Source organism: Gallinula chloropus, assembly GCF_964237585.1.
Source record: "Gallinula chloropus genome assembly, chromosome: 8".
In the NCBI taxonomy this organism is placed as follows: domain Eukaryota; kingdom Metazoa; phylum Chordata; class Aves; order Gruiformes; family Rallidae; genus Gallinula; species Gallinula chloropus.
Window position 1 is genome coordinate 14,065,108 of NC_140093.1, and position 19,571 is coordinate 14,084,678.

Consider the following 19,571-nt stretch of genomic DNA (forward strand, 5'->3'; position numbering starts at 1 on the left):
CAAGGAAAGCTACAGACAACTGCCAGTCCTCACTTCAATACAAAATCCTGACCAGGAGGAAAATGACTCATGCAAAGTCTGGAGCAAGACATGGTATAATGCTTTCATATGGCCCCAGACACAATTATAATTCCTCCTGTCAGCTCTTCCTGCTGGCATCAGCTTTCACATTGGTTTGGCCTAATAATTAGAAAAGTTCTTAGAACTTAACCAGAACATCATTGTTCCCATGGAAAACACCCCACTGCTCCTGTGATGGGAAATAGCTTTTTTCCTCTTTCCTTTTGAAAATTTTATTGCTGATCTGGCTAGGCCAGGCTCCAAGTCTAAGCTAGGTTGCAGTGTGCTTTTACAACGCTGGCTTCACATCAGCATCTCCCACTGCTTCTGAAATCAGCCTGAGAAAATGAGGCTTTGTAGGGAGCAAGGAGAAATGTGTCAGTAAAGCAGACAAGCAGCCTGGAATGTACGCTGGGACAAGAGTAGGAGAGGGAATGGCTTCTGATGGCATCCTCCCTGCCCCTGATCCTGTCCCTTGACTCCATCCTGCTGGGGAAGGAGGAACCTTGGGCTACCAAAAACCTGTGCAAAGCTGACAGTGGCCATGGAGACATCCATGGAGAGAAGACTAATGTCATTTGAGACAGCGTGAGCTGCTTCTGTGTCTTACTGCATGGCAAGCAGAGAAGCGATCAGAGGTAGCAGCAGCTAACAGATGTCTGGCAGTGCTGCTCCAAGGGAGCCCTGGCATGGTGGAGATGAGGGAGGCAGAGATGGCCTCTGAGGACTGGAGTGGATGGTTCCCATTTGCAGGAGGCTGCCAGGAGATGTTCCTGCAATCCCAACCCACTCTTGAGGGCTTCTCTGGGAAATCCCATCTCTCACCCTCCCCTCACTATGTCTGTATTTGATTACGAGAGGTGCTGCTGCACTGTGAATGCTCAGAGGATCAGACGCCCTTTGGATATGGAGAAGGTAAGGGCTGGTCCTCAACTGTGTCGGGTGCTGTGGTTGTAGCTCCACCCAAAGCTGCTGTGGTCAAACCATGTGACAACAGGATTTGGTTCTGTGCCTTCACAGGAAGGATTTAAGTGTCAGGAGCTTGCATGAGCTTCCAGCGGGTAAGTTACGACAGTGTCTGTCAGTTAACTGTCCCATTTACTTTTGCATGATGTTTTAGGGATTTGGAGACTGAGGCTCCCAGCTTTAAGATGGTAATAACCCTTTTGCAGCTTAAAATAAAAAACAGTAAACCCAGTAGAGGATACAGTTAAGCAGTAAAACAGCTTAAACTCAGTATGTTTAATTTGCTTTTCTCACCATCCATCATACCATCTTGGGAGAGCTGAAAGCATCTTATAATAATTTGAAGAGTGTGAATTTTCTGGAAGGATACTTACTTGAAAATAGATTTTTGACTCCTGGGCTATAGTGATATTGCAAACCCACTTCCTTTGCACACTGACCCTCTGCTGCTTCCAAGTAATAGTTGTTAATTTTCATTTTAAGGGCTCAATTTTATATTCTTCCAGCCACATAAGCAGCCTTCCCCTACCCTAGATGCTCCACTGGAAGAGTTACTCAGCCCATATTACAGATTACATATATATATTCACATCCCCCTGTACTGCTCTGCAAAGCCAGAGTGGTGTAAGGAGGAACATCAGCCAAGCTGTGGAGCAACCCAGCCATGCACCACCTTAGCAGACACTTTCAGGCATACGTACATACTCTGTTCAGTGCTACCCTGGGCTGTAGTCTGCTGCCAACAGAGATGACCACTGAAGGGACTGTGCTCTGTCACTGGAGTGAGCCAGGCAGGCCAGCCATGGCAACTCCTCAAGATGCCATTCCTGACAAGTATTTTATACCACAGAGCTGTGGTTTTAGATTCCTATGAGGTTACACACCATTGCTCTATGTGCCTGTCTTCAGGAGGAGAAAAGGCATTCCTGACTTGTGTTAGTGTTGGAAGGGGACTCTTCCCTTCCGCTGCTCTCACCAACATGTAGGGTGACATGTAGGTGCTTGCCTACAAGTCTTGCCTACACTGAAGTCTTAGCAACACAGCTAGCATGTAACAACCACTTTTATCCCCCATCAATAGCTAACATCACCCTACGGCCAAAAATAAAGTCAGAGTAATTTCAGATAAGGAGCCAGGGCTGATGTTGCTTACTCCAGGGTTAGTTCATCTCTCCCAGAAGCTGATGTGAGTTTTAGTTGAATAAACATAAGAATGCACCCAGCAATACGAAGTCAAACTAAATTTCAGGGGCACCCAAACATCCCATTTTAGCCCTCACATGCAGACAGCTGAATAGTTTGGGGTGATGTTCCTGCGAATTGTGTGCTTGGTCTGTTGAGGGCTGAGAAGGAGAATTCCTTGCTGGGCCACTTAACATAGCAACAATCCAGATAGTGAGTCATCAGAATAAACAGCATTCTTCAAATGAAGTTTAGTTTCCCATTGTGAACACAAATTTGGATTTTCATTTCCTCAAGATATCAGAAAGAAAAAAGAGTTAGTTCTTCTGAAGCACAGAAGTAGCATCAGTCGCCCGTAACTCAGCACCAAGGGGATCAAATCACTCTACAATTAACTCTCACAGTCCTGCTGTGAAGATGATTATGCCTTGATGTAGAAACTGAGTCACAGATGGTTGATGTGCTCAAGACTATGTAGTGGGCCAGCAGCTAAATCAGGAACATAACCAGGAGCCCCAGCCCACCACCGCTGGTGTCAGTGGGGATGAGGAGTTACTCTGGGATGTTGGGTGGGTGCACTCTATGCAAATTCATGAGCAGTTGCTGTCTCCAGCTACTTGCCACCAGATCAGTGGGCAGGCAGGACATAGCCTCTTAAGGGCTGATCTTTTAAGCATTCCCAACCCTTATCAATCAAAATAAGACAGGTTTACTTAAGATGGCTTAAGTAATAGCTCTTTGCTAACCCAGAGGGGTTTGTCAGAAGCAATCCAAAGACCCTCTTCTGAACATCTCCACAAACAACCTGAGGACAAGATAACATCTGGCAGGGGCACACCAACAAACAACCGGGAGAGGAGGAAAGTCTGGGAGACAATAACCTCTTCTTCTCAGCACAATTGGATTCAGAGATGGGTATCTGATCCTGGCTTATCGCACTACCTGAGCTGAGTCATCTGGCAAGACAGGTCCCACAGAGGAAAAGAAAGCTTTTTGAGCACTTACCCAAGAACACCTCCTGTGGCCCACACACCAGGTCAAGATTTTGGCACACTAAAGAAAGAGAACACAGTTAATTAAATTAGTATTTCTTTGCAGAGTAGAAAAAATACCCAGAGATGATGTCTCTTTGAGCTTCACTTTAAGGTAAACTAAGACAAACCTCTCATACGCCAGAAGAAGAATGTCCACATAAATTTTCACCCAACCTTAAATTCATGCACCAGTTTAATCCTCTATTTTCTCACATAGACAAAGCTTTAGTTATCCTGGAGAGATCATATATTTTGCAACAAATGATGTTGTCCTCCAGTACAAAAGCAGCACCGATAAGCAGATGCAGACACAGATCTAGTTTTGATTCTCTCTGTGCCATGGAGGAAGCATTGGTCAATTAGTATCAATTAAAAAAAACACCCACAAAAAAACCCAAAGAAACAAAACCCCCTCAAATAATATCTAGTGTAAACCTTTTAGAGGTTTGGGCTGTGTTTTCATGACATTGGTGTTAGTGAAGAATAACTCGGTGGAGAGCTGTGTATCAGTGCATGGAATCAGGCCTTTTATCGGCATTGAACACGGATGCTGTCCTGCTGAGGGGATCAGTGAGGCTCCATCCGAGGTCATGAGTTTTACTAAGTGTCACTGACCCCAGGCAGGCTGCTAGATAAACCCAGTTAACCAAGGTGAGGGATAAATCTGCGAGGTCTGCAGAGGTTGGTCACATTGGCATGAAGCAGAGAGGTTACAAAATCCAGCTACTAAAGTGCTCCAAGTTTGTTTTGCCCCTTGGATGACCACGAAGAGTAATACATCACTTTTTCTGGGTTGACAGTGCTCATTTTCTGGGCTACTATTGAAAGGTGAAAGTGTCACACAGGCATTGGAAAGATTTGGAGGGCTGAAGCAATTAGAGCTGCCTTTCCTCATGGCCAGGAGAGTCAAGGATTGTAATGGCTCTGTAATATTAACCCAGGGCAGCTCTGAGGTCCTGCTGCTCCCAGTCACTCCAGGGAGACTTGCTCTGTCAAAGGAGCCAGGAAGCTGCTCTGTTCTGTACCGAAGGGAGCCAGTGTTTCATATAATGGTGAGCACAACCATGAAAGCACGAAAAGCAGCACCTCCAGGTCCTTCCTGGGAGTTCAGCCACAGTGAGAACTTTGAGAGCCGTGTTTATGGGATGAAAAGATTGATTTAGGGAGTGAGTTGTCTATACATCAGAGTTCATATAAGGACATCTAAAATCTCTAGTCTGCAGAAAATCTCCGGTCTTAGGGGATGACTCTTAACTCTACTGAAAGCATTTCAGTCACTGACTTCATCTCTCAGCTGCGTTAGCCCAGTCCAGGGCCCAGTCTCTCAGGCTGCTACTCAATCAATACAGGCATCGATTTCATCAGGAGCACTGTCTGCATCAGATCAAATGCTAAGGAGTTTGCAAGTTGCCAGGCTGATAAAGAGTTTCTCCATTGAAGAGTGGCTCTCTTTGTTGGAGAAAATGGCTCACAAATGTTAACTCTTAGTGAGTTAAGTGGAGCAGAGATTCAGTTGGTGCATGAGATGCCAAAAAAGTGATTTATTAGACTATATACGTTGCAGTAACAGGCTGAAGGGGAAAACTCAAAGAGACATCAGGAGGTGGTAAGTAAGCAGCAACTAGTGCAGTTTTGCTGCCTTCTACACACCTGCAGTTTGCCCACTTGTTCTGGTTCAGAGCCTAATCTCACATTCTGCTCTGGCTTGAATCCTGCAAACCCTGGCACCCATGAGTACTCTCACTGAGCGCTGCGAGACATCACAGCATGCATACAGCTAATAAAGCAGAAAACGTTTTCTGTTGCAGACCTTGAACCAGAAAGCATCCATCCCACCATCCCTTCGGCACGGTGCATGCATTTAAAACAGCCACTGGTACACTGGTACAAGGAGAGCTGGAAGGTCTGCCTCACATTGTAGCTGTGTATAATTCCACTGCTCAGGCTAAAAATGTGGCAGTGGGGACCTGATTCCTCATCTCAGATTTTGTATGCTCTCAGTCTCATTTGTCCTGCTCTTCATCTTAAACTAAATCCTAAAGGATAAGAGAGTCATTAGCAGACTGCCATCGAATTTGACCAATTCCAATCTCAGTACCTGGAAAACACTGAGAGGCAATTTTAAATTTTTTTTTTTGTTTCAGGGATTTCTCTCTCCCCACTTTCAGCTTTGAATTCTTTGGAGTGGGGTCCAGTCCTCTGAAGAGTTGGGAAGTACATACTGATTTCAGACAGCAGTTGCAATGAGTATCATTGACTCGGGGATATTTCCGAACCTTGATTAATCCTTCCACTGCAATAATCTTGCCAAATTATTCATAAGACTGAAGTATATTTAATGCCAGTAATAGTTAACTGATTTGAAATGCATAGTTATGCTTTTTCTCCTTTTAAATGTATTTTATGCCTAATAAATTGTTCTGCAGGGTTTATAAAAATGAAGGACAACTCACATTTCCACCAAATAGAATCCTGGATCTTGCACTGGTTTCCAGAGGCATAGGACTGACCATGAAATGCAATTCTGGCCCCACACTCTTAATCTTTGACGAGGTTAAGACTACTCCCATACCACCCAGAGCATGGCTCTCTAACGTGAATAGTCTTTTAGACAGTGCTGCATGGAGTAGGACAGTATATTTAGAATAAATATGCATTGTTATTTAATACTAATACTAATAATATTTTGTAGTTTAATTGCATTCTGCATCCTAGGAGTCCAGAGCACCTCCTGCTCCCATTTCTGAATTAAGCTGCACAGCAGGCACACAACGGAGAGATTCTCCCTCCTGTTCAGGTGCAGGAACTGAAGCTACAGAGACGTTAGGCAACTCACCCAAGGCTATAGAGGAAGTCAGGAATATCATCTTCAGACATTTTAAAATATTGCCAGTGGCCTAAAATGTCTAATTTCTGAAAATTACAATTTTGGAGCGGCCCAAAAAAACACCAACAGAGATGAGATTCAAGGCAGCACTGAAGAACATATCTCTAAAGCATGAGGCAGGGAAACACAGTGATTATAAATCCCTCAAACTGTGCAGACGACACTGAGGTTCAGAGTCAGCAAATACCTTCTGAAAACTCTGGTGGGAGGCATCTAGAAAAATTAATGGTCTTATGGAAGAAGAACAGCCTTTTGCATTATTTGTCGTTCTAAAAATACCCAGCCTGTGTGTCACGTGCACTGTGAGAAATGTTTCACTGTGAGAGAAAGTTCCTGAGAGCATCCTGAAGAGACAGATCCTCGCAGGCTTGATGCTGTTCTCTCTTTCACACCTAAACCTGTTTAGCTAAACACAAGTTTTATGTTAGGCACAACTCTACCTACATCTAAACCCTTCATGAAGAAGTGCTTACATACCTTCTTTTATACTTTACTGAACTAGGTCTGATTGCAGCTCACAGTATCTGGTTTCCACTGGAATCAGTTTGTTTCTTGCATTCTGCTACTGAGAAAATGATGGGCACAAAGAGAGGATCTTCTACAGGTTTTAAAGGATGAATTTTTATGAATTTATTTGGATCCTCAAACACGAGTTCAGTATATTAAAAAACCCAATGTATTATTTCTTTGAATTAGTTCCACTTCCTTTTGCAGCAAGGCCTGACTGAAAGATGCTCCCCAACATTAAACTACACAACAGCTCCACCAGACTACCGCATCATACGAGGTTCACAGTGCTCAGTGATAGCTGCATGCTGAATTTGCACCCTCCCCATCTGAAGGCTCACAGAAGCCTGTATTCCACCCAGTAATAGCTTTAAAAGCCAAAGCTCACATCTTTGGAATTAGATGATCTTTGAGGTCCCTTCCAACCCAAAGCATTCTGTGATTCTGTGATTCTGTGATCTTGAACAGCACCCAGTGAGGAGCTGGAAGATAGTGCAGTCTACAGAGCTTCAGCACAGCATCCCCCACGCAAGAAACCCAAAGGATCACCTCGTTCTGCTTATGCTGGCATCTCCACACGCAGCATTACGTGCTTCCTTCAGATGGCAGTTCCCAGGGAGCATAACAACGTTCACATCCAAAAGGCACGGGTTAAGTGTATCCAAGAGCACTGTAAGCTGTGAGTCTTCATCAAAACAGCCGAAATCACCTTGTTCTTTACCTCATTTCACAGCAATTCTTTTCCACATTAACAGGAAATTTTTTCTTTCTCTTGATTTCCTCAGAGTGTCCTTAAGGTTCCTTTAAACTTCAAAATTACCAGGGAAATTTGGGGTTGCTAACATTACTCTGTAAGTTAGGAATCTGAGGGAGTTCATTCTTTGTGCTGGCAAGCCTTCAAACTATCTTGATTTTATCAGCTATAATTCATGTTTTGTTCACAGGACAAGCTTGTTTCTTTTGTATTATTTTGAGTCATCTCTGGAAAAAATCACCTCGCACTAAAATGTAATAAAATATGAGAAGAGATTATGACTTATTAAATTAAGCCAAAGCATACACTGTGTTTTGGTATAGTACCATCCCTGGAGGGAAAGCAAATACATTTTCAAATGAGTTCTGCTTCCAATTAGGCAGGAAAACAAGTACCCACATTTTCAAAGGAGCCAAACACACAAGGTGCACAATGAGCACAGGATACCGAAAATCTCAGCCCATAAGCAGCACAACAGAAACTGCTGGGTGCTGACAGCTTCAGCCAAGACTGTGAGCTGCACAATATGTTATTTGTAATTTTTTAACTCCAATCCTCCCCCTACAAACTCTGCTTGCTCTGCATGTATTTTGCTACATGGGTGAATCTGGAAGAAACGGTGAAGGATTTTTCCTAGGCATCTTAATTCACACCTATAAACAGCTTAAGAAGAAAATGACCTTCTGCCTGTTGGATGTGTGCCTCATACCACTATGGGTCACATTTCAATTATTTAAGTTTGCAACACGAAATCCTCCATGATTGGAACAAACAAGGACTTCAGTCACTGAATTTAACAGTAGCTGGATCAGACAGGTATTTACTTTCAGGCTCACAGGAAAATGAAATAAGATAAAGAAAAAACAACCTATCCATTCAGCACACAGTGCCCCAGTATTGATAACCTTTAAAAATTATGTCAAATATACATGGCACAGGAGATGACTCAGCAGCTACTAGATTTTCAGAGCAGATGGGATGTCGATGTCCCCATATGAGAGATTTCTATACACCTGCCTCCTGCTGAAGACACTGGTTCCAGTCACGGAAGCAAAGATTTTCTCTCCAAAGCTGGCTTTGCTAATAATAAGTGTGAAATAAGGATATTTCTCAAGGGGATTTTCTAAATTTAAAATGCATTCTGCTTCTTAACACCTCCTATCCTACTGAGTGCTTTAGCCTACCACAGCCTAAGTGCAGTAATTAAGCGTAAGTGTAATTGTTACAACTGTCTATGACAGGACAAAAGTAACTGTCAGAAACTGTCACATCTCCATACTGTCCTTCTTCCAGCCTGTAAATCACAGTTGTGGGACTGAATTATTCCTCCTGATTCAACCTCAACTCCCAGTTCCACTCCAGTGTATTTAACTTGGCCAGTGGCACCATGACAAATGTTAGTTACACTCCATCTGACTCCCAGGTCAAGAAAAGCAGCAATATACCATGCTTCTTGTTACACAGCCACAACAAAATATCAACCAGCCCCACTGATATTTAACTTCCCTGATCCTTTTAGTCGTAATATTGGTTAAGAGGAGACACAGAGTGATATCTGAATGTGAAGCTCAACGTTTGGTTTCCTTATGGATTCTGCATCCTCCGTCCATTCTCTTGCAAAACGATGGCCACTTCTACCCTTAAAATAAAACCATCATCCAAATTCTTTGACACTACTGACACTGATCTGTTTGGGCTCTGTAGCTTTATTTTCAGAATTTTTATGTGGAGACAGTGACTGTAGCATCTAGCCAGGAAGGATTTTCAAGTAGTAAGTAGTAGGGCTGGGAACTAATTTGAGATGAGGTGGGCATTTGAGATGGGCTGACAAGCTCCCCTTCTGCAGGGCTGGTGGTGTTTCCCAGCCCCTTGGCTCTGCTGCAGATGGGGCTTTGCCAGCCCAGGGAGAGGCAAGCACCACCAGAGATAGGGCTCAGGGGAGACCTTCTTGCTCTCTACACGGAACTGAAAGGAGGTTGTGGTGAGCTGGCGGTCAGCCTCTTCTCACAGAAAGTAGCAAGGAGGATGGCGTGGCTGGGTGCACATAGAGCAAGGGACTTTCCCCATACATCCTCACCCTCAGCTGGGCACAGTCCTCTGCCTTCAGCTTCCTGTTTTCTAGCCCCCACCTGCTGCCAGCACCTCCTGGACCCAGGTACCTTGCAGGATGCACCAAAAGGGCAGTATGTAAGGCAGAGTCAGCTGGAGAAAGTGCTAAGTGCTGCAAGAGGCACTGAATCCTGGGAACCAAGGGCAGAGCTGTTTTCAATTGCTGCTGGCAGCAAGACACTCTGGTCCCTGCAGGGGCTCTGAGTTGCTTTCCTGACCTGGCTGAAGCTGTCCCAGTAGTTTTCCTGTTCCTTGCCATGTCACCGGGCCTGGCAGAAGGACAGAGGTTTTCTCCTGCTCTGCAAAAACATCCACGTGGAAGGCAAAAAGCCATTTGGCCCATCTCAGAGCTCTCACAAGACCAGACCCATGGGCAGCAGCGGTACTGGCAATACTGGCCTTTGTGCCCTCCACCTTGTTCCATGAATCCTGAAATGATCCTGCCTAATGAATCTCAGTGGCAGTTCAAATCATCCACCCTTATTTCATTAGTTTTGCTGCTCTGAGAATGGCAGGCCAGGTTTTCCTGTAGCCTTTCCGAATTTTATACGTTCCTTGAACTCTCAGCATTTATTTTCCCTGTGGAGTCTGAAGTAATCTGAGAGAGCAACAAGCCACCACACCATTATAAACCCCAGTTTCTCTATCAGCAGAGCACAAACACGCTTCTTATTGTGTTTCTGTAATAGAGACAGAGGTTTGTACAAGCCACCTGCCAGAGACTGATGGTACACAAGATAGGTAATTTCCGCCCAGAAAACAAGAAACATTATTAGGCAGGGCACAGTTAAGAGCAAAAATTGCTAGGATTTGACTTCACTTTGCTCGCTTCCTTGCTTAAAATGAGCAACAAAGACAAGACTTCTGATGCAATATAAAGGCAACTCTTGGGTGAGATGAGCTAGTGTGGGTAAAGAAATACTGGTCAAGGTCGATTTGGTACAAGTCTGTCCCATATAAGTGCACTGAAACGCCTAATATTCACAGAGATTAAATGGACATCACTTTAAGCCATGTCTGGAAACTCCCTGCCTACCAAATGGCCTATCACTTGGTCATTAAGAGCAAAGTTCAAAAACATCTTCTGTAAGTCCGGTGAAATATTATTTCAGAGCTTTGGTGCTTTACTCAACAAAAACAATTTTCTCATTTTTAAATGCCATGCCAAGTGTTCTAACAACTGTAGCTACAGATCATGTAACTGAAAACCTTCCTAATGTGAGCTTGAGAATTTTTACTAGCTCTAAAAACAGCTGGTCATGAACATGCTACTCAGAAAAGAATGCAAAACAAAACTAGTAAAAAAAGTGTTGATTGGTAGCTCTCTCACGGGTGTATTTAACCATTTCTTAAATAGGTTTTGCCTGTCTGGAAGTGAGAATATTTACATTATTAATTTCACAGCTATCTGGGAAAAAAAAATCCCCGAAAATCCTAATGAAGTACATTTGTTTCTGACAGAGACTTCTAAACTGAAACCTGGAGTATGTTCTTAGACAAAAGGTTTATTAATTTTGACTGTTCTAGGATGAAGAAAAACTCCTTGAAGACGAGTCCTAACCTCAAAAATGTTTTTGAACAGATTTCAGGGATCTGTCTTCTGTAACTCTGTGTGTGCTTGCACATGCATGTGGGTGCAAAGGTGATGGTGTATGCCTACAGGGAGAAGACAGACCCTGGCTCTGTTCATCCACTGGAGTGGATAAACATCCTTGCAGTGATTTCAGTGTACGTGGCCAGACTAGACCAACCTGTTTGCTCATACAGTCTACAGGAACCTTTGCTGATTCCATCCCAACCTGGATTGATTGCTGGCTTTGATTTTAATCACTAACATTTTTGGCAACAAGGATCTGGATATAAGTAGTGACTGGGAACCATAAGAGCTCAGCAATCTTAGCTTCAAGGGCAATACAAAGACATACTCAGGACATCAGTCAGTGAGTGGGCATCGGCAAGCTTGCTTTTACCACTGCTTTGCCTATTACCTTTGCACTGTGCAAAGCTGTACTAGTGAATGGCTGCAGATGGAGAAAGAAAACATACTTTATGCTCCTATCACTGGCACAAGAAAGAGAAGTAGATAACTGGATGTCTCACACATTTAAATGAATAGTTGGAGATTACTATAAAACTTACAAAACAGGATGCCCAGAGGCTGGGACAGTTATACTACATTCCTGGCCAAAACCAAACCTGTTCTCTAAGATCTTCATCTCTTTCTATTTATACTGTACATGAACTTTCACTAGCAGGCAGGGATGCAGCCTTCAAGCCAAACTGTAGTTCACCTTATCACTGAAGAGGCTGTGGAGCCCAGTGGTTCATACTGGTTAGCAAGTATTTCATTGACCTTTCAGTGGCTGCTGGAATGAATTGTCGTATTGCAAGTCTGATCATCTCCCTTGAGTCAGTCCTTACTGCAATTTTCAGAGGGTATGTCTAAGAAGAGCACTGAGACGCTTGAAATCCAATAAGGACATTGATTAGCACTAGTGACCTCTACCAAAAAGGTCAAAGGGAAAATTCTCTTTCAAGTCCTCATCAGCTCTTAGCAAATGAGCCCAGATCACACACTTTCAGCTTAACGGCACCATGGAAGCCGGTCCAGGTGAACTGCTGCCCATTACAAGAATCTGTGTTAATCACATGCATGAGGATGATAGAAATGCTCCCTGGCCTCCCCAGTGCAATGAAACAATGTGACTTGATGACATTTGCAGGATCCTGCATGCAAAGGGAGGAAAGAGTAGGATTTCCTTCGGAGTTAATTAAGATACGGAACAGAGCCATCGGGAGGGTAAGAAAGGTTAAAATAAGGAGTAAAAACCTATGCTGCTGGAGCTCAGAAGTTTTCCACCTTGGCCTTTCATATCTTTGCAGTAATTTTTCAGAGTGCTTCCCCAGTGCAGGCCAGAGAGAATTTTTTATGAACTCCTGAAAATAGATTTAAAATTCACAAAGTCTCATAACAACCGCTATGCTTCCTGCCACTCTCCTATATGGTCGTTTTTCAGCTGAGAACTCAGCAAAGCTCAACAGACTGACATATGGCCGTGACTGGGCTGCTAAACACCCTCTGATGTTGAGGAGATGATATTCTACAGCCTTTGGCTTGTATGAATTTTAGCGGATTCAGGTCTAAGCCTCTTTTGGCCTTTCAAATCCCCTCAGAAAGATGTTACTGGAGATGCATTAGTACCATCTACTGTTAGTAAGTCAGTACTGCACCTTATGCTGTTTGTATCTCCCCATGCTTTTTTTGTGCTTCTGCCTATTTATCTTTCGAGGTTATTTATTTATCTTGTAAGGTAAGATGAATAAAAACAGGGGTCACTTAGGCAGGGGTTATGACATAGACACTCTCGACCTCACAGGTGAACACGTGTTGCTGCTGTCAAAACAGAGTCTGGCCTCAGAGAGAAGGGGAGATGGAACAAACACATCCCAGTGGCTTGGGAAACAGTTTCTCACCTCCCCAACAAATACACACACAATAAATATGTTCCCAACTCATGAAATGAAGAAAGACTTTATCTTTTATCGCTAATTTAAGCTCACTGAAAAATCCATCCAGCTCTTTTACATAAGGAAATGGAGTGGCTAGGTCAGAACATTTTCTGCTAAAAACCAGCATAGCTCCAGGGACCTCCGCTCGGGTGGATCTGAGCCAATTAACTCTGCCTTGTGTACAGAGGTCTGATAAGTAAGCCTGAGCTGGGGATTAAGTCACCAAAAAGAGCTCAGACAAGGCCAACTTTTATCTGCTGCTGTTTGCGAGCAAAGGTAAAAAGATAGTTGGTCAAGCGAACAAAACTGGGCTGAAAGCCAACTGGTGTAACCTCATTGACTCCAGCAGAGCCGCTCCAGATTCAGGTCTGCATAATGCAGACTGCAATCCAGGCTCCAGCCCTGCAGCTCCCAGCCATTTCTCTTAGGTATGTACCCTTCCTGCACACTGAAGTAAAGCTGCCTCGCCATAGGGTCTTGTACAGCGCACCTTCATGTGGCATCACTTCTGTTTGTTTTAGCCATCTCTGAAGGCAGATCTTGAACAAGTCTGTGCAGTGGATCTCAAGATCTAGGTGTTTTATCAGCATCCTCTAACTCTCCTTTTTAAAGGATACATAGACAAATACCTAATAGTTCTGCAGTCAGTGCACGCCAGCCTCCCACACAAGGGAGATGGAATTATCTCCACATTGCTGTTCCTCATCTCTGCAGTTTTCCCTTTTTATTTTTTTTTCCTCTTTTTGTTTCAGATGAGCCTGATTAGGGCTGTCTTTGCTCTAACAAGGGCCACTGCTGGGCCTGCAGGGACTGGCCTGTGCCTGGGGCTTCCAGATCACTGCACAATGCAGACGCAGGCTGTGGAAGCACGGGTGAGCTGCTCTGTTTCAGACAGACAGACCATTCGGTCTGTCCAGGTTCTAGTGACTGACAATGTCTGACAGGCTGTACTGTTAAAAAAAAAAAAAAAAAAAAAAGCCACATTTGCTGTTATCCCACCTTACTTTCCATTTTGCAAGACTACAGTAGCTACACTTGCCTGATCTGCCTCTGTGTAAGAGACTCTGCTCATCTTCAAAGCCTTCAGCCACCTCCACTGAAGCTCACTCCTGAGTGGGGTGACCAGAGCGACACTGCAGGCATCATACCAGTTCCTGGGCAAAGGCATTCACATGTCCCTGATCTGCTGCTACTCACCATCAGACACTGCATTTCTTTTCCAGATGCTAGCAGTCCAATCATCCTGAAATCAGACTAAATGCCCACATTTTCCTGTCCTCTCGGTTATGCTTCTGATGAGCTTACAGCACTACTACATTCCCAACCACATGGCTCAGCTTTTCTCTTCTTTCCTTTGTTAAGTGTTATTCCACTTCTGTTACTTCACTTCTCAAGGTCACCCTTCCCTTTGTGTAGCATATCCTCATCCTCCTTTACGGATGGTGCTCTCTAAATGCTACCAGCAACTTGCATAAATGTGTCTCTTACGTTTGTGCTGAGGACATTAATGAATATATTTCAGCAGGATCAGTTTTAAGACCAACCTGCCTGGGAACCGTAACTATCAGCTTTCCTCCAAGCCGATACTTTTCCTATTTATAGTACATATTTCTGCCTCCCCTTTAGCCAGCAGAATTGTAACATGTAAGTAACATCTTTAGTAATTCCCCATATGGCAGCTATCAGATACTTACTAAGGCTGAGGGGATCTACTGTGTTATCCCTGGCTATGAAAATTGATCATCTTAAAAATAATAGTGTGACACGACCCAACACTGGTATAAGCTTTTTACATATTATTCCACTTATTCCACTTTTCTCTCTCCCCCCATCCTATCATCCTGCTCATGCTATTCTTTCCCCCCCAGGTTGATTCATAAGCCTTTTGTGCTACTGTTACAAGTCTAACAACCCAATTGCTACTACTCCTAAATATGGGATTGGGTTTTTTTCTGTTCTCCAATCACAAGCCTGATGTCCAGTTTGCTCATTTATGATATATGCTTGGGATAAACAATTTTGTGCACCCAGTCTGTCAAAGTTCTAGGACAAAAAGTGCTTTGTCCCCACTGCCTACCTCCCTCCATGAAAGTGCAGAGAGCTCTCCAGGTTTTGCTGTGATATTCTCTCTTTTCCACCTCTGCCAATGGCTTTTCTATTCCTTGGGGAAGGGGAACACAGTTTGCTGCTAATTCATGTTGGGGTCGCAACAAGGGTACAGATAGTGACAGAATGAAAAGATGCAGCAAAAAGTTCATGTACCATTCCCAGCAGGCTAAAAAGGCCAGGTTTGTCCCTTGCACAGACCACAAACTCCTTGTGCATGTCAACAAAGATCTTGCTCTTTTCAAGACTTAGTCCTCAGGTCTGCTCAGCTACTGGAGTGTCCTCACACTAGCCAGCAGTCTCCAGTTCTGAACCCAAACAGTGTGGGCTTGATCTGGGGAGATCCTCACCCCCAGAAAGGAAACCAAACTCTGTTTCTTCCTTGGCACAGGACTCACAGGCAAGACCCCTGCCATAGGCTGAGATCACAGACTATCTGGTATTTCTTACTTCCTCCATCTCTCTCTGTTCTCTTGCCAGCCTGGCAGTCCTTTTTTCCAAGAACCCCACAGTATCAGTCACCAGGCCCTTTCTTCCTCTAGAGAGGATTCTAAGGCTCTCTCCTCTCATTGTCATTTATTTCTAATATTTTAATATAATTCTCCCTCAGACCTGTCTAATAAGCTCAGCCTCACCCTGAGGTGGATATATGCATTAATACTCCCCGCCTGCAGTTAACTCTTTCAAGGCCAGAGCAAGATTTTTACATGAGGTCTCAAAAATGCACTACAGAGCGAGATGAAAGAGCCTGACCATGAACTTCTCCTTCTTGCATCACAGCGTGATGGTCTGGGTATTTACTAGAGAAAGAAAGTGCTTTGATGTTGACTTAAACGTTGTTCATTAACTTTCTTTCCATCTCCCATGTTTCAAACTATGCTGAAACACAGTGTTTGTTCCTTTGGAGAACATGTTATGTAAACTTCTGATGAAAAGTAAATATTTTTTTTAAGGAACTGGTTATAACTGATCCAGTCTGAAACAGCCGCTATAAAGATGCAAAGAAGGTCTTTCTTTTCTGACATCACTGTGTTTAGGTAGACAAATATGACAGCCATTATCACATCAGGAATAGCTTCCAGGCAATCACTGGTTTTAAACCTACTGAGAAACAGATGAATATTTAGGGCTCTGTATCATCCCCCCTTCCATGACATATGGTTGTATTTTTCCATAGGCTGTGCTTAGAAGTCTTACATATTTGAAGAAATTCAGCCCTGCACCTAAAACATCAGTCCACATGACAAACACAATTCCTATCCCTGGCACCCAGCAGCGTTGCGCGGTCTTATAAATCCTTGGTGCTAAGGCGGTACTTGTCACCTACAGGTTTCAAGACACATCACCAAACAGTTATTCAGCTTCGTCCATGTGGGGTTACCCTGATTTCACATGCAAAGAAACTGAAGCAGCTGGAGCAGTCGGTGCTTCCCACCACCACCACCACGAAGCCAGCGATCATCTTGCTGTGCATCGGCGGTTGTGTCGGCGGTTTGCCCAAATGGTCTGTGGAGATCCCCTCCAAACGGATCTTTCTGACTCAGTGACCTGACTGGTCGGATTATCCAGGTTCCCCACTGGCCACTGTCATTTCCCCTGTGCTGGCACAGCCATTGGATCTCTCTTCACACAACTGGTGGAGTTAATCTGCCGAAGGGCTAACCTTACCATAATGAATGATTCATTTTCTCCTGGCATAGCTCCCTGCGTCGCCTTGCCACATGGTCAGATGAATGCTGTAGGAATACCATAGAAGGTTGAGAGCCTGTGGTTAGGAGCAGGGGATGGGACCTCCCCTTCCGTGGCAGGTAGCCGGTACATTGTCCGACCGGTAACGTCAAACCCATGCTTTAGGGGCTGACATGGGAATCGAGCCTGCTCCATTCTCCACGCCTTCCCCATTTTCCCGACCTGTCACAGTGTCACAGATGTGGTTGAGTACCTCCGATGGACATCTGCCAGATTGCCCCGAGCCTGCTCCAGTTGGGAAGCATTAGGCATGGATCCTGGCATTCAGTCTGCAGCACGGGCCAATGGCTGTAAAACACTTGGCAGTGGCAATCCCCAAGCGCACCGCTCAATACCTGCAGCTAACACCATCTCCTTAACTTTCTCCCAGCACGTTCATCAGCTCACTGAAGGTAAAAACCCCTGAATCCAGAATACACCTCTCTGGGACATGTCACTGGTGCAGGTTTTCTACAGCTTTCTGAACACTAACAATTATAAGCAGAAGATAGTTTGGCTGCAGGTAAAGTGCTTAACCCCAAACACAGTGCCTCCTCTAGCTCCTAGCTACTCTGAAGCATTTTTTGTTTGTAGGCTCAGGTTCTTCTGACCTAATAGCTTCTCTTAAAAAACATGGACACCTTTCTGCTCTTATTTCAGGCCACATTGCTTTGATCTTTGTGACACAGCAAACTTGAATGTCTCCTCTAGGAAAGCCTGTTCATCCTCCCCTCTCGCTTTCCACAAGCTTCCCATAGTATTCTGCAAGTCTGTTTAACACCATCTTGATGCCTGCTTTGCTCTTAGTAACTGACCATCCTGCAGTCCCTTCAAACTTGGCTGAACTGGTTTCCATTTAAAAATCCAGCACCTGAAAGCCCAAGTACAAACTTTTGTCTTAACTCCCCCACAGTGTCTCTAATCTGAGAGGACAGGTTATAGACCTAGCCAGTAAGTGAGAAAAGTTTTAAAATAACTACAGAAGTTCTGTACTAGTCTTCTTTAAAGCTCTTCCAACCCAATTAGTTTCAGTGGAATTTAATAGGTTTTCCTATTTTTCCCTCCCACAATTCTTTTCACAGGCTTCAGCTGCTGCCAGTTTCCATCTGTGCCGCCCAAGATCAAAACTATCAGAAGATCTCCAGCCACCGGCTCTGCTCTGCCCGAGACACCAACCAGTCTGGCTCATTGCTCCAATGGTTTTTCCACAGGCACTGTTGCACCCTCTCCAGAGTTTTTGGTAAAGACAAACTGGAGGGAGAAGGGGTGGGAACTCAATATGGAAACAGCTACTTCAGAAATAACCTAATGTGTAGGCACTTCTGCCCCAAAATAAGATGTTTTGCTCCCAGCTCCAGCTGCAGAAAGGGTCTCTGGACAGGGGAAGTGACTTCTGAATAAAGCATGGTGCTGATGGGTTGGAGCCATACGTATCTTCTCACTGAGACATGCCTCCTAAGGAATTATTGCTTTTTCTGGATTTATTGGGGGGCAGCTTTGGGGTGAGCTACACTTGATTTCAGAATGCAGAAGAAGCCAAAGGGAATGAATTCCTTGGACAGCAAACTGGCTTTTCCTTATAAACATACACTGATCCCACCAATGGGACCCAATTGTGACCAAGATCTGTAGGCCCTAATAGTTTATTACTTAGTGATGCAAGAAAATAAGGTTTTTCCCCTTCTTTACTGCCACAATAGAGAACAGAAATTGTTCTTTTCTTGCTGGCTTAGATTTTACTTCCAGCAAAAGTGAATAGAAATGATTTAATCATTCACCCTCTATTTACCTTTGATATCAAAGCAAAGTTAACATAGGCAGCTTCATGATGCATGTAAAACAAATCCCACCAGGGACCATTCCAGGATTTTAGGGGAAATTATTTGTATCATTACTATTCTACTGGGCTGTCTGCAATTTTCAGATCAAATCCAATACATTTTTCCCCAAGTATCTACAATGACTTCCAAAATTATGCAGATGATTATTTTATTAGCATGTACCCAGATGGTAGACTGCCAGGCACAGTTACTGTCATTGCATCTAGCTCTCTGTAATGCAAGAATTGCAAAGAAAACAGTGTATTTGGCCACTGGTTATATAAATTAAGACCAAACCAACAGTTACAAACTCAATTCAAACAAAATCAATAAGAGGTATGTGAATCATCGGATTAGTAACATTAGATGTAATGTTGACACTAATCTTTTCATGTAAGGTGTCTAACACAGCCCTGAGATGTGGGAAGTGTCTGACAGGCTACTCCTGCCCCATATCATCATTTCTCATTGACTTTATTAAAGCCAGTTCTATTTAGAGCAGTTCATCACCAGTCTTGCAAGTTACTCTGTGGGCATACCTTAGACTACAACTGAAAGACAAGGACCTAACAGCAGAGCAGACCACAGTAAACAGGGAAAAATGCATATCCACTTCAAAGACCATTTTTGCACCATAGCAAGCAGGTCCATTTGTGACATTTACAATATCAGAATGGCAGGGATGTTTATTCCAAGATTATATTTTGCATAAATGCAGTGTTTGTCTCTTCCTACCTCCAAGGGAAGATTACCCATATAGTTTGTCAAACCATTTTGGATATGAAAAGCACTGAGGCTATCAGCTGTGAAGATAAAGTACCCAGTGTACTGTAAGATTACTTATTGAATCACAACACTACAGAACTGCACAGCTGCAAAGATCCTCCAGAGATGATGTTGTACAGTGA